The sequence below is a fragment of the Stegodyphus dumicola genome, chromosome 3 (assembly GCF_044657685.1).
Source record: "Stegodyphus dumicola isolate Sdum_Otavi_A_Nest chromosome 3, ASM4465768v1".
NCBI classification, from domain to species: domain Eukaryota; kingdom Metazoa; phylum Arthropoda; class Arachnida; order Araneae; family Eresidae; genus Stegodyphus; species Stegodyphus dumicola.
In genome coordinates this window covers 225,646,347-225,673,012 of record NC_140770.1, presented here as the reverse complement: position 1 = coordinate 225,673,012, position 26,666 = coordinate 225,646,347, and the positions used below count along the sequence as shown (strand labels likewise).

The 26,666-nt window shown below is 35.0% G+C and overlaps 1 protein-coding gene across 3 annotated transcripts in view; it reads left to right on the top strand.

The window, feature by feature from the left end:
• The first annotated feature begins 6,987 nt into the window (after positions 1–6,987).
• The window catches only part of Eaf6 (chromatin modification-related protein EAF6/MEAF6), a 68,088-nt gene continuing 48,409 nt past the window's right edge, over positions 6,988–26,666 (top strand). The window contains exon 1 of one of the 3 annotated variants that reach the window (XM_085813865.1): positions 6,988–7,084. The gene's annotated coding sequence lies outside the window, so the exon portion shown is untranslated. Of the gene's footprint in view, positions 7,085–7,114; positions 7,133–26,666 lie in introns of those variants that run through there. The other 2 variants (XM_085813863.1, XM_085813867.1) reach the window with 2 other exon arrangements.

Sequence of the window (26,666 nt, the reverse complement as noted above, 5' to 3'; positions counted from 1 at the left end):
CTTGAGAAAGGGAGAGGATTTTCGGTTCCCTTATTCTTGAGGGGTTTTGACAAATTGAGAGGTCCCTCCTCTTCGAAAGAGAGAGAAGTTTTGGTTCCCTTATTCTCGAGGGGTTTTGACAAATCGAGAGGTCCCTCATTTTCGAAAGAGAGAGAAGTTTTGGTTCCCTTATCCTCGAGGGGTTTTGACAAATCGAGAGGTCCCTCATTTTCGAGGGGTCTTGATAAATGGAGAGGTTTTTCATCTTCGAGGGGGTTTGATAAAGGAAGAGGTCCCTCCTTCTCGAGGGGTCTTGATAAATGGAGAGGTTTTTCATCTTCGAGGAGGTTTGACAACGGGAGAGATTTCTCCTTCTCGAGGGGTCTCTCTTCCTCAAGGGGTTTTGAGGAAGGGAGAGGATTTTCATCCTCGACGGGTTTTGACAAACGGAGAGGAATCTGAACAGGTTTCTCCTCATCCCCATCATTATCGAGGAGGATGAGGATAGGCTTTCGGAAAGGTTTTTTCTTTTTCTTCTGAACAGGCTCCTCTTGATGCTCGGGGAGAGGGATGGGGTAGTTGTTCCACCATTCTATTTTTTCTTGCTCGAGGATTTTTTCAAAAGTCGTAGCTTCTCTAAGATGAGACGAACGAGGACAGTCCTCGAGAAGAATATAATAGGTATTCTTCCCAGTCTTCTCGATCGAGAGAGGTTCGTGCAAACATTTATGCAACCATTCACTAGAATGAACGAGAATCCCTTTTGTCTTCTCAAGACGATCCATAATCCTATTCATTTGCGAGACGGTTAGAAAGTGGGACGTGTAAAAATATTTGGCTCGTTTCATTAACAAAATTTGTGCATCCAAAGGTGGAATGTCACGAGCCATCAACACGTTTTCGTCGGACAAAAATTCGTCCCGCATCTTTTGATAACTCCCCACGGTATAATAACCCGCACATTTTGAAAAATCGGAGGCTTTCAGGTAAACGACTCCTTGGATGATATAAAAGGAAAGATCAACATATTTATATTTGAAAGGAATACACGTAGTGAGCTGGGGATGCCTCCTCATGATCCACTTGGACAAAAATACGACTTTGGGGCTCTCCCCTTTTATTTATAGAGAGAAAGAGAGTGTGACCTTCCCTTCCTTCCTCCTCCTCTCTCCCTGCTTCCTCTATCTCTGGACGTCCTTGGATTGGAAAGGGTGACTTTGAAAAAAAAAGAAGGTTATGGTTGGATAATTTTTTGTTTATTAAATTATTACTTTCACTTCCTCATTCCCACACACATTCATCTTTTTAAGAAAAGAAAAAGAGGTCATGGAGATAAGATTTCTTGGAAAGAAGAGAGAGAGAGAGAAACAAAAAAAAAAACAAATAAAACGGACGTCATAGAGCCTCTATGTGTGTCTGTGTGTGTCTATATAGATATATAAAAAGACGAGAGTACTGGGCGAGATCATTTCTTTTCCATTGGGAGCCATGTCGCTATTAGACGTTTTTCCAACTCAACGGATTTCGAACGGGGAGGATTTGAAGACGCTAAAGCAAATCTCCAACTTGAAAATTTTTTTGGCGTGTTATTGTGCGACATTTATTCCGCATTTACCACCTCATCAAGCGATCGTTTCTTTCAACCAAGATGTCGAATCCTCCAACCTGCTCGTTCAGAATATATACAGAAATTTATTCGAATCGCAACAAACGAAAGAGGAATCTCCCTTCTCTTGGAATCGGATGGATCGAGCTTTAAGACGGCCCATTCAAACAGACCGGGGATATACGGATCCGCGCACGAGTTTTCGGTGGAAGAATATTTTTCTCACGAAACGATATTTTACGTTTGGAGTGAGAACGACGGCTGAGGACGAAGTTCATATTGTTCAAACCACAGCCGCTCCTCTCGCCTATTACGAATCATCGTCCCCCAATCTGAAGGAAAGAAGTTTTAAAGTCAGCGACAGGATGAAATATAAGAAATATATTCTAAGACCTTTTCAAAACTATGTCGTTCCCCCGAAAACGCAATATCTCATCGTCACAACCCAGAAGAGTCTCTTTCTCGTCGATCGGTGCTCGTACTCGCTTTGGAAACAATTGAAAGAGGAGATTTCTTTCCAATCGCCGATGATGTTTCAAGAAAAAGAAGAAGAAAACCCTCCGCCACCTTTACCCATCCCTTCCTTAGATGATAAGAGGAGCTGGACCAAACCGTCGTCATGGCCCGAAACAAAATCGACCCGGCAACGGAATGAAATTGAAGTCATCACGATTGAAGATGAGGAGGAAGAAAAGAAATTACCTCTTAAAAAACGGTCGACTTACCGGAACCTACCTGGCGTGCAAGATCCGCTTCAGAATCCAGAAGCTTCTTCTTCTTCTTCTTCTTCCCCGACTTGTTCAAACAGGCAGCCTCTTTTGGATTCCTCACAGACAGAACCTCTTCCAGTATCTTCTTCTCCTCCTCCAACCTGTCCCGACATCGTAGAGGTAGAATGTCAGACGGGTCCACAAGCTTCAAAAAGTCCCGACATTGTAGAGGTAGAATGTCAGCCGGGTAAACAAGTTCCAACGGGTCCAGAAATCATGGAGGTAGAATCACAGCCGGGTTCACAAGTTCCAACGGGTCCAGAAATCATGGAGGTAGAATCGAAAAAAATTTTTAATAACAAATTGGAGGAGGGTCATGATGTCAATTAAAAAAAATATTATATAGAGTCCAATCTGGGTGGTTCACTTCAGTTTTCCAGCATGAGGTGATCCACGTTTCCCGAAATATGGATCCCATTCCAAGAGAGATTGTGTAGAGCCTTCACTTCAGTTCTTTTTTTTTCCTACCAAGAGGAGAGGGTCCCCAAAGGGCTACCCATGTCCAAAGAGAGAAAGTGTAGAGCGTTCATTTCAGTTTTTTTTCAAGTTTAGGGGAGGGAGGTCTCAAAATGACACCCCCCCCATTTTCAAAGAGAGATGGTGTAGAGCGTTCATTTCTGTTTTTTTCCAAAGTTAGGGAGTTCAAATGACTACCCATTTCAGAGAAAGAGAGAGAGAGAGAGAGAGAAAATGCGTAGAGCGTCCATTTCAGTTTTCCAACATTAGAAGGTCCCAAAATACCTTCTGAATTCAAAGAGAGATCGTGTAGAGCGTTCATTTCCAGTTCTGCAAGATCAGAAGAAGAGGGTCCGCTTTTCCCAAAAGGGCTTTCCGCATTCAGAGACAGCGAAATGCAGACTTCAGTTTTCTCCCTCCCCAAGAATAGAGGGTCCCAAAATGGCTTCCCATTTCAAAGAGAGAGGGAGAGGCGTTCATTTCCATTCTCCAAGATAGGGTCGTCTGCTTTTTTCCCAAAATAGCTTCCCAATTCAGAGAAAGAGAGAGAGTAAAAGGGTGTGTAGAGCGGTCATGTTCATTCTCCAAGATAGGGTCGTCAGCTTTTTCTCAAAATGGCATCTCCCCATTCAAAAAGAGATCGTAACCAATTTTTTCCAGTTTTTTCCAAGATGGGGGGGAGAAGAAAACCTAGGATGGAATAACACGACACACAGAGAGAAAGAGAAAAAAAACGCCATCTTGTCATTTTCTGATAGGGTACCGGTGTTCGAATACTTTTGTGACCGACTGTACGCACGCAACAATATTGATTTTGATTTACTTTTCATCTTTTCGAAAATGTATTTACTATAAAAAATGACGAATTTAAATATAATAAAATAAAAGCCTTTCTTTTTGTTTTAATTTATTTTAGTTTTTAGATTCATTAAAGAATACAAAAAAATCAAAGTAACCGATTATTTTTGTGAGCCATTGTATATACATACATTTCTGAGTCTGGTCCTGGTACAAGCCGGTCTACACGAAGCGATTTTCTCGTAGAGAAACAATTTTAAGGATCTGTGCATGCTCCAGAAATCGGTCATGTTCTCGGCTCAGGCAAACTTGAATCTTTCGCAAAAGGGTTCCCGCGTGTGATCGCTAGCCCGGTGTAGTAATTTGCCGATTTTCGAACACATGCGAAGTCCTAATAGTGTCAAAGATTTAGCAGGAACAGTTCACAGGGTAGTAAAGTCTTTGATGCGGGGTACACATAACCAGTCTGAAGGAAACACCACCTGCTCTGCAGGCCGAACTAAGGCTCCTATATACCTAGAGGAGCCTTAGGCCGAATTTGAAGATTAAGTGCGCGCATAATCAATTATATGACATGATCGAAGGAATAAGGATATGCCTTTACGCAATACACTTTAATACAATTAATCATACTAACAGTAGATACATAAAATAATACAGTAATAAGATATATACAGTTATGTACAGCATAAGGAAAAACAATAGTGCGAATTGTCATGTTCTCTGCCGCGATTTCAGAACTGGTATTCACTGCTCACTACTGCTCACCAGCGTACGATAAAATCGGAGTCTCTAGCCAATAAGATTGCTATGAGTAATCACGTGCTTTTCTCCTCATTTGGAATAATAAACATGGCTGCATTTCATTGGAGCGAAACTTTTCAACAAATAGATTTCTGCAGAGAAAATGTTGTGTTGTGAGACACGAGTAATGTAAATTTTAAAAATAAAAATTAAGAGATTCTCTTATTTTGGTAAGCATTGACTTCCCCCATTAGATTATATATTCAAATATTTTCTATTCCGGGTGAAAATTATTTTAACTTCCCCAAGAAAAGTTCCCAGAACTATTAATGATGCCATGTCATGGGTACTAAATGAAAATATTGGCAGATTTAAAGTAGCACAGAGACCCATTGACTTCGCAGAAAATGGAAGTTAATCACGTACGAAGTTCATAGCTTTTCCTACACCTCCGACGCGAGCGATTATAGCCAGTGGTAAAGAGTACAGCAGGTTTTTCTTCGTACATCGAGATCGCGGGTTCCATCCCTCACCTAAATTTTGGACTTTCTGCGCCTGCAAGGACATTTTAATTTCGTTTCCCTATCACTAAATTCGAATTGCATGACTTAAAAGTCACTTTTTATTTTTTCGCCTATGAATGCGGTGTTTATTGAATTTTGACGCCTTTCTTTTTATTTTCGTTGGCACGTGTTAGTAGTTGCATACCAGCTCAAGAGAAAGTCATAAGTCACAAACTCAGTTTTGTGTGAATTGCATTTTGCGAAAACAAATTACAACCTAATTTATTGCTAAATTTTATTATGTGATTAACTGATAGAGTCATATGAGCATAGTTATCAGACTGTATTAGTTATTTAATTATGCTGATATTAGTTTTTTAATGTTCAATAAATATGCTAATTAAGACTTTTCACCTTTATGATATTTCTTATTTTGAAATTTTTGAACTGAAATTACACTGTTGCATTGTAATGTAGTAATCTTTATTCTTTATTACTACTTTTTACGGATAGCCCTCGTGTGCTTTGCCATAATTAAATACACACAATACACACTACTTTTTACTCATACTGGTTTTATATTGATGACATTATTGTTTATTTATTTATTAATAAACGCTTTGATTTAAAGCACAGTAGTTACTTATTTTTTCTGAAACAGGGTTATTTTATTATTTCAAGATTTAAGTGCTCAAATGGGAGTGCCAGAAGTTGAAATTTAAAAATAAATAAATAAAATAAAAAAGGAGTAATTTGTGTACTCATTACACAAAGGAAAAGCATATTTAAAAAAAATTTTGCTGCAAACTAAATTTAGGAAAAAATCAAAATCACGCGGCATCATCTGTAAATACTTTCCGAATTGTACCGTGTCTTCAATACGCAACTCCCGAAGCAGAGTATTACGAAGGCGCCATGAATTTCTCGTCGTTTGACCCAATTTCTGGTCCAAACGCATTTTCTTTTATTTTTTTTCTCCCTTCTGTAGCAGTAGCTAAGTTCAAAATTGTAGTTGTATCTATAGTAGCAATTTAAAGTAAAATAGTCATCCATTATTTTGACTATTTGACAACACTGTAAGCTTTGTTTACAAATCGTAGACAGTGTGACGCTGGAGAGGGCGGGAACACTTCCTTTCACAGTGAATTCCTATACTAACGAAAAAATCGTTCCGTTTGGACAGGCGAGCTATTTCAGATATTGTCGGCCAGCTAAGTCCGCGAAGGAAATCGCTATGTGTAGACGGGCCTTACCGAAAAATGCTCCTCATATTAAGCAATAGTCGCTACATCCACAAAGTTTTCAAAAAATTCATCCGGCATCTGCTCCATCACCAAGTTGCCCATTTCGCTGGATGGTTCCTGTTATCCAATTCCAATTCAATCAGAAGCTTCTGAGTTTTCTGTGATTCAAAATCGGTAAAAATTTCCATAAGCCTCTTTTTAAAGACCGGACATTTGCCATCATCTGGTGGTTTGACAAGGATATCAGCGACTTGTGAAAATGCTCTTGCTTTGATCAAACTGACGACATAATCATATTTCGTTTTATCAGCGTTGGAGTGTTGCGAAATTCTGTTTCCATCTAAAGAAACCCTATTTTGGGGTCAAGTTTGCAAAAACGAGGAAGTTTTAAATTTACTCTGGCAATTCCGAATCTGTGCAAAGCAATTTCTCATTTGTAGACATTTAATCGCTATCAATCAGTTACGAATGCCATCACCAGTTTTTAGGTCTAATGTTTTAACAGTATACTATAGAGAACACCTCTCTTTAAATAAATTTACTGACAAGAGAACAGAATAAAATGATAACGAATTTCTTCTTTGAAAACAAATTCTAATGTTTATTTTCTTCTTTTACTGTTGCCATTTATTCAAATAGAAAATCGCAACACGAAATGTTTACGGACGACTTTTCAGTATTGCAAACAATGTCGTCACAAGCATTAAAAATCGCGTATGGATATTTGTCTTTATTTTCACAATCTATTGTTATGTAAACACATATAGAAACATTTTATTTACTTTTTTGAAAGAAAAAGAGCTTTGGAAATTTTAGAAGCATTTCATAAAAAATAAATAAATAAATAAAATAAAAGAGTGCTTTGAAAAAAAACAAAAAGAAAAAAATAACTTGAGAATGTTTAGCAATTTACCTCTATGGTATGGCATTAGTTAGTGATGGTATTTCAAAAAGAAGTCGTTTGTGCTAACGTGGTAGAAATGTGTAAGTATGAAATGTATATGATTTCAGTATTATTACATTTGATTCCTTGTAAGTATTTTATAATAGTGTTTCACTTTCTTGTGAGTTATACGCTGTACTTCAAATAAAGCAATTAATTGTATAAGGTGTTAAACCAAGCTGGTTTTTTTTTTTTTTTTTTTTTTTTTTTACACGTGGCCAGCTGCCACATTAACCCTAAAAGTTCTGATTGAATGAATATTTTGAATTGGCCTTTATTTTCAAGTGTATAGTTCGTTTGTGTCTTTGTAAGATGACTTCTTTATTCCGCATTAGGTTAATCATAGTATCCGGTGCACAAGTGTTTTGGCGACTTTATGGTGAGCAGTAAACGGGATATATACGATGAGTAGTTAAACGGGTCATTTTGGTTTTGGCGATAATTTTCAAAATCGCGCTAAGGCTGCACCGAGTACTAGGATTTTACCTTTTGTAAATTTTTAATTGGATCGAAATGTTAATTTGGAATATACTGATTTCTGTCCCGGGTGCTTTGCGTAACATGGCGACTACTGTTTTGGCGATATATTTTTTTAATTTAATAAATATGGTAATTTTTGTTTAATGTGTGGAAGTATTATATATTGGTATGATTATATTAGTGGAGATTTGATGTAATCAATTGATCATAGACTTCTTTGGGCCAATAACGTAAGGGGTCTGTAATAATAAAGAAGTATTAACATTTGAAATAAAATTGCATGTATTTTTTATATGAATATCCATTGAATTCAGAAGTAGTCAGCAGGATACTTACAATTTGCATTTTGCGTTAACTTTTGGTATATGAATATCAGCCTGAAACTTCATTCTGAAGTGTAAGATGATTTGTTTTCCGAGGGTTGGATTTGGATTGATCCTTTTCCTTAGTTGAAAACATACAGGTAACTATATAAAACATGTAATGAGTGCTTTGGGTAAAGTGCAGAATCGCCCACTTATTTGGTGCTTTTTATAAGAGTTAGAGGAATTGGATTTTTGTCAATTTTCTCTGACTTTTAAGTGAACATAGGTTGATGTGTATGTGGATAATGAGTTTGTTCAGTTCTTAAAAACACGCTAAGCAGTGAGTGATTCTGCACTTTTCCCTGAGTACTTTTTGCAAATGAATTAATAAGCATTTTTGATAAAATCAAAAGTTTTCAGTAGTATACTTGCATATATATTGTGTTACAAGGTACACAAAATTTTGTTTTAAAATATTGTATGGATGATTTTTGTCCTTTTTTTCTAGAATATAATAATATATGAAGATGAATATTTGTTAGATATAAAAAATATATAAATATATACAAGTTTAAACTTGAATAATATAAAAAAAAAGGAACTATGATGTGCGCCCTCAAGTCGCCAAATATTTTTGGCGAGAAACTTCACGCTGCCAAATTACTATCTAAATTTTTTGTCTACATTTCGAACTTTTAGCCTAAAATGTCTTCAAAAATGCAGTTTTTGCACATGCAAAAACTACATTTTCAACATACAATTTAGCTAAAAATCCCAAAACAAAAAATTTAGATAGCAAAAACGTAAAGTTTCTAACCAAAAATATTTGACAAGAATCCATGTACACAGAGACATGTTTTAACTAAAAAAAAAATCTACGAATGGCACAATGTAGGCAACAAACGAATCTACAAACTACGCACACCTCGCTTTAATAAATTAACATAACAATAAATTTCAAAGAATACCATGTACAATGCATCCTGTTTAAACTTAAAAAAAATTCTACGAGTTGCACAATTTAGGCAAAGAAGGAATCTACGATCTACGCACTCCTCGCTTTAATAAAATAACAATAAATTTCAAATAATACTATGTACACAGCGTTCTGTTTCAACTATAAAAAACATCTACGAATTGCACAGTCTAGACACTAAACAACAAAATAAACTAAAATAAACTTCAAACAATTAAAAAAAAACAACAATAATAACAGAAATTCATACTAAAGAACCAATGAACATAATATTCGGTTGATCTTTACAATATGGTAACTGGTAGTTTGGCGACATTTTGGAGGCGATAAAGGTTACTACCTGGGACTTTGGTAATAATGTGAGCAGTACTCAGTTCCGATTACGCATTATTTTGCGTGAGGAAAATGAGAGATCATGGGATATGTCATGTGATATTAATGGACGAATTACGGTTCTTCAATCGGAAAAGGGGGGAAATCGGGAAAAAATGTGGAAATTTTGTATTTAGCTTTATTCTGTGTTGTGTGAAACAGTGTTGTTTAATTTTTGTATCCCATGGACTAACTAAAGTGAATTCGAAATGGGTATTTAGGCATTGTGATGAAGAGAAGTTTGCTTTTTATTTAGCGGAGGAAGTATGGGGGAAAAATTCGCAGAAAAAATCTTTAAATAATTTTATTGAATGAATTAGAAATGTGTATCCGCCACGTAATCAAGATTCTGAAGAAGATTAGGTAAGTTAGTATTTTTAATTATTTGAGGATATTATTTTTATGCATTGTTCTAAATGTAAGGTGGAAAGGAATTTGGTATTATTGGGAAAATTGTTATTAGCAATGATTTAGTTTAAAGTAATTAGGATTGTAAGGTAATTTTTATTAATTTAATGTATGTGCTCATTTATATTTTAAGTAGTGTTTTTGAATTTAATTATATTTTAATGAAATGAGAGTTATTTTGTGAATTTTATGTTTGTAGGAATTTGGTATATGTTTAAGTTGAAATAAACGTGCATGGAAATAATTTAAATATTTGATACTAAGTATTTGTAATGCTTGTGGTATGAATTCGTTGGTGACGTGTATAATGTAATAGATGATTTAGAGGTAAAAGTTTTTGGATATTTTATTTATTTTATATGTGGAAATGTTCATATTTGGAAAGGGTAAATACTTTTTCGCGGTCAGGTAATTTCATATATGTTCTTTTTACCGGGTTTAAAGATTGAGAAAATTGTCATGTATTTTCGTGAAATTTTTCTAATTTATGAGAAAAAAGCAGTGTACATGGATATAGTGAAGAGTGTGCGCAATGCCATTTTTGTGCAATTCTGGGATGTTTTTTTAAGTAAAAATAAGTCGCCGTGTACTTGGTTTATGTGTATGTGTTATTTGAAAAACGCGCAAGGAGTATGGTATTGTGCACTTTTTCCCAATTTTGCAGTGAATATTTGTCATGATTAAGCAGTTTTGTTTGATAAAATTTCTAGCATAAGTGTAATTCGGCTACTAGATTGTTGGAAGAAGTGTTCAGTAGATAAAAAGAAAAGAAACATGTCTTTACTTCGTGAAGACAAAATGGCGGCGGGGGGAAAAAATAGAGGGTTGCTGTAGAAGAGTTGGTTGCCAAATTTTCGCCAAAAAATCGCCAAGTTACCATAATGTAAAGATCAACCTAATATTCTACAAAATAAGAACAAGGATAAAATAAAATGTACTTACCATGAATTAATGGCTTTTCGAATAGCAGAAATATAAATTTCATACCGCCTTTAACATGCCGCCACGTAATCACTATCGTATTTACATGACAGCCAGACACACTATCCAGAAAATTTATACTATGGTTCACAAATAAATAAAATCACAAATCCCTACTTCTGTCATGCACTGCCATTAAAAATAATCTCCCAGACCCTCTTTCCACACTTCCAAATACCCACTACCCCTCAACAGGATAGCCACAATGATATTTCCTTTTGCCGAACTTCAATTCAACAACTACCATTTTATCTTTCCCTCCCATCTTCTCAGACACAGAGGCGAATCAACGAGCTCCAGCGAAAGATTTTTCAACGTCAACAAGGTTGCCATAGAACATGCAATCGTGCCAAAAACCAGCGCAGAACACATATCGCCACATTTGGTGAAATTAAGGCATATACAGTCAAAAGTCGTTAATCCGGACTCGTCGGGACTTCGGCGATTCCGGATTATCGATTTTTCTGGATTATAGATCATCAGTTTAAATCTCGTAAGATGGCATGCAGAAATTCTAAAATTAAAAATATGAAACCGTAATTTATGAAATAAAGAACAATTATGATCTAAAGGGTATCAAAATTTACAAAAAAAAAAAAAAAAGCTTAATATTTATTTGTTTACTTTATTAAACATTTCTTTCAATGTAAGTTGTTTAAGTTGCTTCGTTTTAAAAAGTCAAAAGTCTTTAATTCTAAAACAGACATAATTTCTTGTTCAGTTACAAAGTTCCCCTGTTCAAGCCCCGTTAATTGCTGTGCCGAGAATACCGACTAACTTGTCAATCGAAATTTTTTCGTTTTCACTAACCTCTCTGTCACATTCTTCATGTCTTTGTCCATTTTTTGCAGCAATTAAACTTTTTGTTTGTTGGACATCGAACCATACTTTCGTTTTGTAGATCCTTTGGAAGTTCCAGCATCGGAAATTCTATTTGACATAATCGAAAGTTCATGTTTACTTTTATAAAATTGCTCTTACAGTCTGCCAAAAATAATATGCGGGATCCAATTTGAAGATTATGCAATGATTAACATTAACTGAAATAGATAATTAGATAATTTTAGCTTACACCGTCCGTTATACATTAAACGCGCAGGCGAAAACGTATTCTGCACTTGCGCACACGCATATGCGCAGTAGTCAAGGTCTTACATGCACGCGTAAAACGCCTGTGCGCATGTGCCAACGCGCCGCATGCGCAGAAAATTTTTAGCTTTGAGGTCCGGATTATAGATCATTCCGTATTATGGGTGTCCGAATTAACGACTTTTGACTGTATTAGAGTTGTACCAAAAAAAATATTTATTAAGAGATCCAAAAAAATAATGAACAAAAACCAGTAAACATTTGTTAGATTTATCAATCAAGCAATCCAAAAGTTGTCAGCAAAATACTTACCATTTGTATTTTGTGTTAACTTTTGGTATATAAATATCAACCTGAAACTTCGTTCTGAAGTGTAAGGTGATTGGTTTTTCTGAGAGTTGGATTTGGATTCGTTCCCTTTCCTTAGTTGAAAACATACAGACTATTTTTATGTAAAACAAGTATTTATAATTCATCTGTTAAGCTGTGGAGCTATTCTGAAGATTCAAAAAATTTTTAGTAAAATAATGCTATTTCATTATTAAAACAGCTTCTACATTAGAAATTTGCAAAACTGCTCTTTTGTGGGATCGGATCAGAACTGTTTGCTCACTGAATTGAATTGCGGAAGCACTTCAGAGAACCCAGTAAATGTAAACATCGCCAACTTTGGCGATAATAGTTCAAAACCTGGTAATCCAGCATATTTATCGTATTCGCTTGTTTGAAGTTTGCAACCATTCCTCTTGCGTTCATTTAGTTGAATTATCATTGTCGTTGTTCGCATTTGCAGGTTTATATTATTCTTCTCTTATTTATTATTATTTTTCTGAATTTTTTAATAAAAAATAGATAGAAATATTTTCGTAGATAGAGGCCAGTTCTCAGTTTGGGATGAAAGGAAGACAATACGGCGGAAGAGGTGAATGCTAATTTGTAACACGGCTGTTCACGTTTTGTTCTTAATTATTAACAGCTCTAAGAACCATGAGGTTTCCAACCTCTAAAATAACTTGTTTCCGTAGGCCGCAAAAATGTGCATTTTAAATAAGTAATGCTTTTATTTTTATTGTTGGTTATTGTCATCTAAAATTATGAGAATAAATACCGTATTTTTCGCCGTATAAGATGCACCCAATTTTAAAGGAGGCAAATCTAGAAAAAAAAAAAAAAAAAGATTATGAACCAAATTCTGTAGTAAAATATTTTATATCAACTGTATAAAGTTAACAGCAGTTTAAGAAAAATTTTATGTCAACCATGTAACATACTAAGAGCTGTCTTTACTCTCATAAACAGTCAGCAAACAGTGAAAGTAACAATAATAAGGCTGTCATGTTTTTATTCTAACCCCAAGAATTCCTCTTCTTCACTGCTATCAGAAATGAGGAAGGACAGATCCACGCAGTCATTGTCATCACTTTCTTCCTCACTGGTGTCAAATAAGACGTCGTCTTCTGTTCCATCCAAGGCATTACTAATGCCACACTTCTTGAATGATTTTACAACAGTGTCTTTCTTTATGGAGTCCCATGACCTTTTAACCCATTCACACACTTGTGTGATAGTGGGCCTCTTCATCCGTCCAGTAGGAGTCAGATCATGGTTCCCAGCTGCCATCCAGGTGTTCCACACCTCTCGCATCAGAACTTTGAACGGTTTGTTAATAGAAATGTACAGAGGTTGCAGCTGGCTGGTAAGACTACCAGGAATCACAGCTATTTGGGTCTTAACTTCCTTAAAGTTCTTTTTAGTAGTTTCTGTAATGTGCGCTCTGAACTGGTCAAGCACCAACAAGGAAGATTTCTTCAGAAGCCCGCCAGGACGTTTGGGCCACACTTTGTCAATCCACAGCCTCATGCCATTTTCGTCCATCCATCCTTTATCATGAACGTGCACGATGACTCCTTGTGGAATTGTTTCTTTTGGGAATGTTTTCCTTTTACAGATCAACATTGGCGGCAGTTTGGTACCATCTGCGCAGCAGGACAGCACAACCGAGTAGTGGGTTTTCTCATGCCCTGAGGTTTTTACGGTTATGCTTTTGCCTCCTTTGTTATCTACGATTCTGTTAGATGGCACATCAAACGTTAGCGGGACTTCATCCATGTTCCCAATCTGGCTCATTTCAAAGTTATTCTTCTTCCTTGCATCAATAACAAACTTATGAAAAGACAGAATCTTTGATTCATATTCCTTTGGCATTTTTTGTGCAATTCTGGTTTTGGTGTGCATAGAAAGGCCAGATCTCTTCATAAATCTATAGCACCACGATGGTGATCCGGTGAAATCCTGAATGCCTTTCTCCACAGCAATGCGTTTGGCCTCATAGATTATCTTTTTTGTTGAGACAGAAAGTCCATTTTGCCGGTGACGTGTGATCCACTCCTTTACTTCTACCTCTAACTCTGGCCACTTTGCAGTTGGTCCGCGCAAGGTGTGCTTGCTTTTATCCAACTTTTGGAGCTGATCCTCCTGTTTCCTTCACTCTTATCATTTTCTCAGTTGGAGGTGGCCCAAAGTGTCTCTCCGCTGCTCTGTTTCCATGCTCCTTAGCAAATTTTATTACTTCCAGCTTGAAAGCAACTTTATATGCCAGTCTCTTCTGCTTCGACATCTTGATGGGGTGGTATGAAATATGATATATTTCATTCAGATATACCATACTACATATATCACAGCTCACAGCTATCCGCGCCTCCGCTTGCTCCCGCACTGCGATTGGCTGAGCGAAGAGATGCATGCCTTCACCCTCTCCCGCGCTGGCTTACGAGACTCCAAAAAGTGCACAAAGCCAGCGCGGGAGTGAGCGAAGGCACGAGCCTCTTCGCTCAGCCAATCGCAGCGTGAGGCAGAGACCGTCCAAATACAGTGCGAGGCAGAGCGGGGCTTCCTGGTCTCAGACGGCACCAAGAGGTGGAAGGGAACGGAGTGGACAGTATTCCTGCGGTAAGGTATGTATGCAGAGTTGGAGGGGCAGCGGAGGGCCATGGTGGGCTTTTGTATTTGCCGTATAAGACGCAGGCACTTCCCCCCTGATTTTGGGGAGAAAAAGTGCATCTTATATGGCGAAAAATACGGTAAATTTTTATGGCGTAAAATTTTAACGAGATAATATATTGTTAATGCTTTAACAATTTTTCAGAGGATGGTAGGTGTGATATAAATAGATGATTAAATTGAAATAAAAAATATTGATTATCTAAGATGCAGAATAGTTTGATGCATCACCATGGTCATCAAAATTAGCAAACCACTGCTGGTGTAAGGAATATATTGTTTTCTGTGTTAATTTGAATTTAAGACAAATTTTTTTCGTTTATCACATTTAACTGGTTAATTTCAATACATTCATACTAATTTATATTTTTAAATGAATTTTTATTTCCGTTATAAATGCTTATATATTGTCTTATGCTTAATATAATCTTTTCTGTGCTAACTTGAATTTAATACAAATTTATTTTCATATATCACGTTTAACCGGTTAGTTTTACATCTACATGCTTATTTGTGAATTTTTACTACCATATGTTTAATATATTGTTTTGTCTGCTAACTTGAATTTACATGCACTAAAAATCACGTTTACAAAGTATCAAATTTATGGCTCGGCTCATTGTCGATAACAGGGTTCGTACGGTCCTTAAGAGTCCTTAGATTTTTTGGAATCGGTTTTTGGTCCTTAAAAGTCCTTAATTTTAATCATCTGAAATTTGTCTGTTTTTACAACTGCCATTTCAAATGTGAATTAGCATTTTGTAGGAATATTTTTGGCGTTTCACCGACACATATGGTTATGTTTTGAATGGGTTCATGGTTTATAATTTGTTTCTATTTCTAATATAAATGATGGAATACTCGAATTTCTAAGCAAGAAGTGAAACATAAGCATTTCGAAATTCATTTTTAAACAACTTTTCGCTTTGGGGATGTGAATTTTTTTATTAAACGGTTCTAAATTTGGCGTCTTATCAACAGTTTGGCGATTTTACGATCAGCTTCTATAGAAAATTTTTAATTCTGAGATTTAAGAATTTTTCGACGATTTTTTTTAAAACATCGTAACATTGATAAATTTCATTAAAATATAGGTTAATTTATTATTAAAAAATAGGTACTATTCGATTTTGAGGGCCATAAAATATCGCCAAACTATTGTTGATGCCAGTGCTGCCAAAAATAATTGCGGCAACCATAACACAAGAAAGGAAGTATAATAGTAAATGACGACTAAGATTGATGTTTTAATTTAGATGAAAGACTAATTTCATATAGTACTTTTTTATTATTATAATTTATATAAAAAGGCTAAACATGACTGAATGGAAGTATAAGAGTAAATAACTACATATTTCAGATCATTATTATAATTTATATAAAAATTGCTAAACATAACTGAATGGATGCATGCATCACTATTTCGCTACAGAGTTATCGCTAAAGCATAGTTTCATCTCGTTGGTTGTTCAAACATAATTTTCTATAATGAATGATGCCTTTTCTTTGAAAAAAAATCTCTGTAATCTGTAAAGTGCAGAATCGCCCACTTATTTGTTTGCCGCTTTTTACAAGGGTAAAAACAATTGGATTTTTGTCAGTTTCCTGTTTCTTTTTAAGTGAAAATACGTCGATGTGTACATAGATAAAGGGTGTGCGCAGTGCCATTTTTGTGCAATTCTGGGATTTTTTTTTTGAAGTGAAAATAGGTCGATGTGTACATGGATATGTATGTGCAGTTCTTAGAAACGAGTCAAGCAGTGGGTGATTCTGCACTTTACCCAAAATTCTATTGCGTACTTTTCGTCATGGGCAATTCCCAAATTGTTAAATCCATAGGATATCAAAAAAGGATAAAAAATAAAATTTAATGGTGGCCATGTAAATCCATAATGATTAATGTTATCAAATTACCTAATTTAATAATTTATAACTAACTGCTTACCCTTAAAAATTATCTTTACATATTAAAGCGAGTTATTTACTTTCATTAATATTCACTGTGGTCACAAGATAAAATAAAAAGTAAAAATTCAAGTAAAACTTATTCTTTGCATCTAGTGAGACTTAAAATAGTACAAAACAGTTTATCACCTCTGGTGCTTTCATGGCTTATTGGAACCTTAAAGTATATCAACTGGGTTACAATCCCTGGAACTCTACACGAAGCTACAACACTAACGGCATCAAACAGAGCCTGAATAACTTTCAACACTTGTAAACCATGCCTAGGTCAGTCCTTTTAGTTTTGCTCTAATCAGCAGGTCTCTCTCTAGACAAGCAGCAGTGGTGACAACATTCAGTCTTTTGTTCAGAATCATGCTGATTATGATCTTACTTCTCATTTCAACCTATGCCGTTTGACATAAAAATCTACCTGCTATTTACTAAACCTCTAGACTGACCAAGTATGTGACAAAATGAGACCTAAAAAAAAAATCAACATAAAGCTAACGGTTAGTAAAATGTAAATGTCACTTATCTTGTTTCAAATATGTCAACTATTATAAGTTAAAAAAATTGAATGCTACTTGATAAATTGCATGAAGTTTATTTTATTCAGACCTATTAATAATTATGTTAATTAATTGATGTTTATTAATAATGCATACTACTTAGGGATCTGTTTCATTTTTAGGATGGTATTACTAAAATGAAATTAAGGCATGGATAATATTAATTGAATTTTTTTTCAGTTCCCATTTGCTCATAGGTCCTTAATTTTTTCATTAATGGTCCTTAAAAGTACTTAATTTCCGTGTGCAGAAATGTGTACGAACCCTGGATAACCGCGAGCTTAGCGAGTAAAAATGCAACGGCACCAACGGTTTCTTTCCTGAAGCGCCAACAGGTTCTCTGCTAATGAAAACCCTGAATTGCTTATATTTTTGGAAAAACTCAGATAAGTGGCACTCGGCACAATTTTTTCCGCCTTCTTGAATAGTGATATCCTTAGAAGGAATTTTTTGACGTCAAGGGGGAAATGGCATCAAAAGGCGCTTTTCAAAAATTCCCTATTCAGCCCAATATCAGAGGGAAAAGCTTTGCTGGACAAAAATTGCATAATGCAAAGTGTAGCATTTGCATTGCGATGATAAACCATTTACATGGAACAAATTGTAAACGGTTATTGTTGTGATTAAGTAAATCTATGATACTTTTTTCATCTTAGTATTTAATATTATGATATACAGTCAAAAGTCTTTAATCCGGACCTCAAAACTACAAACTTTCTGTGCATGCATAAACACATAATGCATTTATGCATGCGCATAATACCTTTATGCATGCGCATATGACGTTTGCGCATGCGCGTTTAATGTATAACGGACGGTATAGGCTAAGCTAAAATTATCTATTTCAGTTAATGTTGCTGATTGCTTTGTTCCTTAATCTTCTAATTCGATCCGTCTTAGTATTTTTTGCAGACTGTTAGAGCAATTTTATAAAAGTAAGCTTGAGCTTTCGATTATGTCAAAAAGAATTTCCGATTCTGGAGCTGCCAAAGGATCTACAAAGCGAAAGCATGTTTCGATGTCCATCAAACAAAAAGTGGAATTGCTGCAAAAAATGGATAAAGGCATATCCTTTGTTTCTCTAACCATTCCAAAATCTGTTTATCAATTTCACGCTTCTCTGGGTGGGGGACGTTGCGGTGCGCAATGAACTGAAGTTGATCTGTGAGCACTATCCTTATCTTCAGAGCAGATGTTTTTATTCAGTTTATAATTCCGTACTAAATGCAGTATTTCATCTCAATGTACTCCGTCTTTGATATGATTTAAATTAAATTCCTCGTTTCACAAATACACATCAGATAGTTTTCTGGTTGCAATTTTTTTAATTTCAACTATGAGTAATGTATGCTTAACGCATGTGCACATTGAAAGAAATGTTTAATAAAGTAAACAAACAAATATTGAGCTTTTTTTTTTTTGTAAATTTTGATACCCTTTAGATCATAATTGCTCTTTATTTCATAAATTACGGTTTCATATTTTTAATTTTATAATTACTGCTTGATTTAAACTGATGATCTATAATCCAGAATCGCTGAAGTCTTGATGAGCCGGATTAAAGACTTTTGACTGTATATAACTCCAGCATTATTAACTTTTATATATCTCGTTTTTAATTCTTACCATTAATTTGAACGATTATCCCTAAAAATGGTTATATATGTTTGAAAATGTGTTCTTTATATAAATGCAGTAATAATAACGAAAATGCGATATATATCACATAGTTAATGATGAAAGTTTAAAATAATAAAATATGTATGTAATTCCACAGTAATATATTGCATCCTCGAAATGTATTCCAGGCTTTTCAATCATCCAGTCAGGTTTATATTTTACATTCCAGATTCTTTTATGTACATAATTTCAATCAATAAATTTAAGAGGGTTATTTTTATTATTTTTTCTAGTTTAAGTAGGAAAATAGTTTTCATGTAGGTAACCAAAGAAATGTAATCCTGAATTGCATAACTGCAGCGAAACAAGATTTGTAACAAGCGCTCCTATGGCTTTTCATGATGTTACGTTATGCAGTTGTTTAAATTTCAGAAAGAGACCAATCAAATAGAATAGGATAAGGGTATTTGAAGTTGTCTGCATTTATTCCACGAAAAGTTAAATTCTAAAATATTATTTTGGTACAACTAAAATATTATTTTGTGCAATCTAAACTTTTTCTATATCAGTGGTTTCAAACTGGCGACCCCCAAGCAATTTTATGTGGTCAGCGAATGTATTTCAGTTATGCGTTTGTTGCAAATACAGTGATGCAAAGATTTCTATCTTTTACTTATTTGAAGTTTCTGTTTATTTTGCATTCATTACTATTAAACATGAATATACAGTGGATGGACAAAAATATGGAAACACCTTGTGAAATGCATGTTTGAAAAGAAAGATTGATTTTAATAAAATATGTAGGTGGCGCTGGCATTTTTGACTATTGACGCCACCTATACAACTTTGTAAATGTGCTAAACAGTTCAGTTGTTGGAGTACTGTTATGTGAGGTTGTCATTGCATTATGTCAGAGTTAACAGACTTCGAACGTGGGTAAATTGTTGGAGCACGTATGGTAGGTGTTTCCATAAGCAAGGTAGCAGAGGTGTTTAGTGTTTCAAAAGGTACTGTATCGAAGATTTATTCCGCATATTTGAAAAGCGGAAAAACATCATCTGCTAAATCACAGCGCGGAAGAAAGTGTGTCCTGAGTGATCATGACAGACGATCATTAAGGGCAATTGTGATGAAAAATAAGAAGACCACAGCTGCAGAAGTTACTGCTGAAATGAATGTTGTGTTACCGAACCCTGTGAGTACCAAAAGAATTAGAAGGGAGCTTCATAAACAGGGAATTGCTAGCCGTGCTGCAATTGAGAAGCCACTCATCAGTGATGCTAATGCCCGTAACAAGAAAAGGTGGTGTTTAAGTCATAAAGCCTGGACTATAGAGCAGTGGAAGCGAGTAATATGGTCTGACGAGTCTTCTTTCACGTTGTTTCCCCACTTCTGGCCGAGTTTACGTCTGGAGAACGCCATCTCAAGCCTATTATACAGACTGCTTGTTGCGGGGGTTCTGTTATAATTTGGGCAGCCATATCGTGGTTCTCTGCTAGCCAGGGGCGTAGCTAGAGGGGGGCAAGGGGGGCATCTGTCCCCGGGCGCAGAATCCAAGGGGCGCGAAACTGATGTTACAACATTTTAGAATTAAATGTTTTCCATCTTTGGCAAGCAGTAGGTGGCGCGAAATCTTCAGCTGTCCCTGGGCGCTGAAAACCCTAGATACGACTCTGCTGCTAGCCCCATGATAACTGTGTCAGGGCACATGACTGCCAAGACTTATGTGAACATTTTGGCCGATCAAGTTCATCCCATGGTACAAACTTTGTTCCCCGATGGTGATGGTGTCTTCCAAGACGACAAAGCCTCTGTTCACACAGCTCACATTGTCCATTACTGGTTTTCTGAGCAAGAGGATGAGTTGTCCCATCTCCCCTGGCCACCACAGTCACCAGACCTGAATATTATCGAACCTTTGTGGTCTACATTGGAACGGAAAGTGCGTTCTCGTTATCCACCGCCAACATCGTTATCTGAACTTGCCACCGTTTTGCAGGAAGAATGGTATAATATTCCCTTGGCAAACATACAGGAACTGTATTTATCCATTCCGAGAAGACTGCAAGCTGTTTTAGATGCCAACGGGTTTCCTATACCATATTAACCAAAGAAACATGTTTTTTTAAATGTGTTATCATATTTTTGTCCAACTTCTGTAAGTAACACATCAGAATATAAATTTGAAGTTACAAATTTAATTAACTTTGTTTTTTGTGAAAAAATAAAGAAATGCTCATGTTGTTTTAATGGTTTAGATTTTTTACTGATATATCCAACTTTTAATCCACAAAATGAATCCAAGAAATCGGTGAAATATGCTTGACATAGGAAAACAGCAGAATATTTGCTTAATATTTTATACCAACTTATTAGCATTTCAAAGTCTGATTATCATTTTATTGTATTTTTAATAGTTATAATTGAATAGAAATGTAATTATGAAGGGGTAAAAAACTGCTGGCTAATCTTTGGAATATGGTAACAGGTAATTTGGCAACATTTTGGTGAGACGATAAAGGTTACTAGCTAGGACTTTAGCAGTGTACATGGATATAGTCAAGAGTGTAATGCCATTTTTGTGCAATTCTGGGATGTTTTTTTAAGTGAAAATAGGTCGACGTGTACATGGATGATACCGTGTATGTGCAATTCGTAGAAATGCGGCAAGCAGTGCGCGATTCTGCACTTTGTCCCTATTTCGCACCTAATTTTCGTCATGATTAAGCACTTTTGTTCCATAAAAGTTCTAGCATAAGCGTAACTCGGCTAGCAGATAGTTGGAAAAAAATGTTGAGTAAAAAAAAAAAAAAAAAAAGCCTTTACTTCTTGAAAACAAAATGGTGTTCAAACAAAAACTAGCAGGTTGCTGCAGCAGGGTTGGTCGCCAAAAAATCGCCAAGTTACCATAATCCAAAGATTAACCAAACTGCTTTTATATGATACAGGGTGTCTTTCAGCAGCTGAAGGGTAAAACTGTTGCACACTGGTAGTTTGTCTCAAAGTCAACCCATGGCTAACAGATTTCTCTCTCCTTAAGCAAATAGCCTGGGAGTGCTTTTGATATTCTATATAATCCTAATTGTATTTATACATGGACATAATAAGAAAAAAGCATTTGTTAGATTAAACAAATGACTTCCATAAATAAAAAATATATAAATAAAATTATCTTATTCTAATTACAAGTGTAATTAATTAATTTAGAAAATATTTAAACAGCGAATTCAAAATGTCTACTGACAAAGTCAATAGATCATCAGCACAAAGATTTATCTGCAAAGTCACGATACTCAAAGCGAAGTATCAACCATATAGAAAGAAAATATCCTTTCCTTTTCCCTGTCTTAATTAACATCTGGACTAGTAACCTAAACACTCTTCCCACTGTTTGGTGCCTATCACCCAAGTTGGCGAATGCGATTTCAGGAACCTCGCCAAGTGCCAGTTATCTGAGTATCCCCATGTTTTTACTCACTGCTTAACTATCAATGACATTGATGAAAAAGATCTGGCATGATAGGTGAATCAGAATCAATTAGCAGTGTTGGAGTGAAGAGTAAAAAGAATAGTGATCTGTCGGATTGGGAAAATCGATTCATGAAGTGTTTCATATGCAAATGTGGGAAAATAACACTTCTCTGACCCCAATAGAATCAATATTTTATCCTTTACAACATTATATATACTTATTCATAATATTTCTTTGTGTTTTACATGCACAGTAAATCACATGATAGAATACTGACTTTTGTTTTTTGTGGAGATAAGAAAAAGTGTTGCCGTTCTGCTTTAACGAAACTTAATTAGAAACTTGATGGAACTGAAGCGACGTTACAGTTCAATCCAGCACTAACTTTCTGATCTGATTTCTTTCAGCTATAGTTTTGAGATTACCTGAAGCCTCCTTTCTACATACAGGGGTGTTTGTGCTCGGGGGAAACCCCGGAATTTAGGGGATTTTGAACTTTGATACCCGGAAATTCCGGGGATCGTCGTTCAAAAGGAAGTAGGAATAATAATGAATTATTTATTTTTATCTGGGTAATTTTGTTTGCTTTGAAAGCAGAAAACGCAAAAAACTGGTGTGAACGCAAAAAACTTGTGTGGTGAAAACTTTTCCTTTCTTTTTCCAAAGGCAGTGATAATGCGTGAAAAGGGGGAAAAAACTTCTTTTTTGTTCTTTTTTGTGCAAGAAAAGCACGCCAAGAGGTATTAATAACTTCGTTTATCGCCAAGAATTCTTTTTCTTTCAATGTAGCTCCCAATTTAATTGAACTCTGCAAACAGTTGAGCCGCGATCAGACGGCACTAAACTCGTTGGAAATGTCCAGGACTACTGCATGTTATAAGATGAAATATGGGCTTGCAAAAACTATTAAGGAAAATATCATTAAAACTTTAAAGGAGACTCCATTTTCTCTAAATTTGGATGAAAGTACTAGCAATGCTCAAGAAAGTATACTGGCAATATTGGTGCAGTTTTATGATGACAATCAAAATGAAGTTGTAGTTCATCATTTTGCATCTCTAAAGATGGAAACTTGCAATTCAGAAGCTGTTTTTAAAGCAGTTGTTAATACTATTGAAGATAATAATATTCCATGGGCAAACTTAATTAGTGTATTAATGCACTCGTGTAACACAATGCGTGGAAAAAAAAGGGTGTTGAAACCAGACTACGATCAAACAAAGCACCTCACTTATTAGATATTGATGGTGGCATATGTCACACAGCTAATAACTGTGCAAAAAAATTTGCTTAATGTTTTGATAGATACTTAGAAGATTTGTTTGATGACATCTATTTTGATATGAAAAGCTGCAGTAAAAGAGAAAATTTATTCAAAATGTGTGAATGCCTTGCCATTAAAGAACTTAAGCCCTTGAAGAGACCAGACCATAGGTGGGTGTACATTTTATGTGTTTTAGAAAGAATCAAAGATCTGTGGGATCCTCTTATTGCATTTTATTTTCACTACTTGGATAAAACTGATAAAGGGGATTATTTATGTTGAAACTGTATACAATAAAAGAAATATTTCTGCAGCTCAGAAAAAAATTGTTGAAGGGATGTATTCTTGCTTGCATTCCCAACAACTCACAAAGGATGCTTTAGCTTGGAAAAAAAGAATACTAAGTGGGTTATTTGTTACGCAAAACAAAACTTTATTGCATATGGCATTATATTCAGCAGTATTACCAGAGTTCAACACATATATTAAATTATTTGAAACAAAAAAACCAATGCTTCATTTAATACATTCCAGTATTTATAAATTGATGGCAAAAATTTTTCAAATTTTTTTTTTGAAGCCAGAAAATATAGAGTGCACATCTTATAATGATTTATTAAAGGTTGATGTCACAAATCCAGAATTCCATCTACCTAGCAAAATAATATTTACTGGTGCAGAAGCTTCCACTCTCCTGAAGAAATTATCAAAAAATCATTCAATAGCAAAAGAATTCCAAATTTCTCTGATGAAAGCTTATACTAATACAGCACAGCATATGAAACAGAAATTACCCCTTAAAAATTCATATCTAATTAGTTTTACAGCATTAGATCCAGAGCTAAGAGGTAAAACCAGTACAATATTGGCTTTTGAAAAATTATCATCTTTTATGTCCCATATTTTTAGTGATAATGAAAAGTCAAAAGTAGAAGCTGAAATAAGGTTATACCACAGAGTGATATTGATATCACCAAAGAAATGCTCTACACATCTGATGAAAGTGGAAATCAAGTCAAGTGTACAATTGATAAATATTGGTCTAAAGTTTTTAATTTAAAAGATGATTTCACAAATGATTATAAGTATCCTACATTGGCTAAATTGGTCAAAGCCTGCCTTAGCTGATTCCATGGCCCATTAGTGGAAAGTGCATTCAACTTAATGGATACACTTGTCACTGACTATAGAATCTCTCTTAAGATTGATTCCTTAGATGCAGTGCAGACTATTAAATATGATTTAATGGCTTCTAAAGAAACCTCATGTGAAAAATATGGCTAAAAAAATCCAATGCCTGATCCAATTCACAAAGATCTCTTACTGAATATGAACAGAAGTTGGAAAACATATCAAGAGGACTTAAAAACATGTATTTCAGATGAGTCACCTATAAAAGTCTCTGAAAAACCTTCTACATTAGCAGAAAAGCAAACTGCTTCTACCTCTGCATGTGCAGTTCTCGAGGAAATTTCTTCAACTGTAAACGAGGAAAATAAAAGTCAACCTTCCTGCTATTATGAAGTTCCCCACAAAAGAAAGACAAGCCCACAAACATCAGACAATAAAAAAAAAGCAGCAGAAATTAGATAATTTTTTTTAAAGAATTAATTCAGGTAATTTAAAATATTTACATAAAATGTAGTAGTTTATATGTTTGAAAATTTATGGTTTTTAATTTTGCAAAAAAAGTAATTCATTGAACTTTTATAATTAGGTCATTCAGTACTTCATAATTGTAATTTTTCATTTCTCTCCCCCCCCCTTCTCGAAACTCCAAAATGTCGGTAGTATGTCTGTAAAAGTTTCAGGGGATTTTTTGGGGTCCCACAAACACCCCTGTACATAGAACTAACAATAAAATTCTAGAATTTTTTTTTCTAAAAGTTGGGAAATGATAAAAATTTAAACTGACTTTTAATGTTGGAGAATAAACATTTCTTTCCAGAAGTGGGAAGTTGGTATGCTTTCTTTTTTCGTCATTCAGATGTTTTCTCGCTTAGTAAAAGGAATCAGTTCATGAGTGAAAATCAGATTTTTATTCCTGGTATGTATCCAACAGCAAAAAGAGCTACATTGCTTATTTTCTGTAATTGGAGTAAATTCGCTTAGTAAAGTGAATCAAATCTTTGAATCAGTTTCAAAGTGTATCTTATACTGCATGTGATTTTAGTGATGTCTGAAATTTATATATAATAGTGTTTATAATAGAAGCAAATAATTATTTTTATAATTATTCTTTCTATTAGAAATTTTAGTGTAATTATCCTGTCTATTAGAATTTTATTGATGAATCCAAAAGTTGTCAGCAGAATGCTTTCAATTTGTATTTTGTGTTAACTCTTTGGTACATGAATATCAACCTTAAAACTTCAATCTGAAGTGTAAGGTGATAGGTTCTCTTGAGTTGGATTTGGATTTATTTCTTTTCCGTAGTTTGAGAACAAACAAATATTTGTTGGAATTATTCTGTCTATATGAACCATATATATATATAGTACATATATGCAGGGTTGCCACACTACCTGGAAAACTAGGAAAAGTTAGGGAATTTGAAAATTGACCAAAAAAGTCAGGAGATTAAACATATTAGTCAAAATCTGCAAGAGTCGGGGAATTTCATGCTTAAACATATTAGTCAAAATCTGCAAGAGTCGGGGAATTTCATGCTGTAGACCCCCAATGAAGTGACTTTCGCAACAACATAATAATCAGTTTCAAAGTATGTCGTCCATCTTTATACTGCATGTGGTTTTTGTGATGTCTGAAATTTATATATTATAGAGTAGTGTTTATAAAAGAAGCAAATAATTATTTGTATAATTATCCTGTCTATTAGAATTTTAGTGATGAATCCAAAAGTTGTCAGCAGAATACTCTTAATTTGTATTTTGTGTTAACTCTTTGGTACATGAATATCAACCTGAAACTTCGTTCTGAAGTGTAAGGTGATAGGTTCTCTTGAGAGTTGGATTTGGATTTATTTCTTTTCCGTAGTTTGAGAACAAACAAATATTTAATTATTGTGTCTTAAACAAATATTTGTTGGAATTATTCTGTCTATATGAACTATATACAGTCAAACGTCGTTAATCTGGATACCCATAATCCAGACCTCAAAGCTACAAACTTTCTGTGCA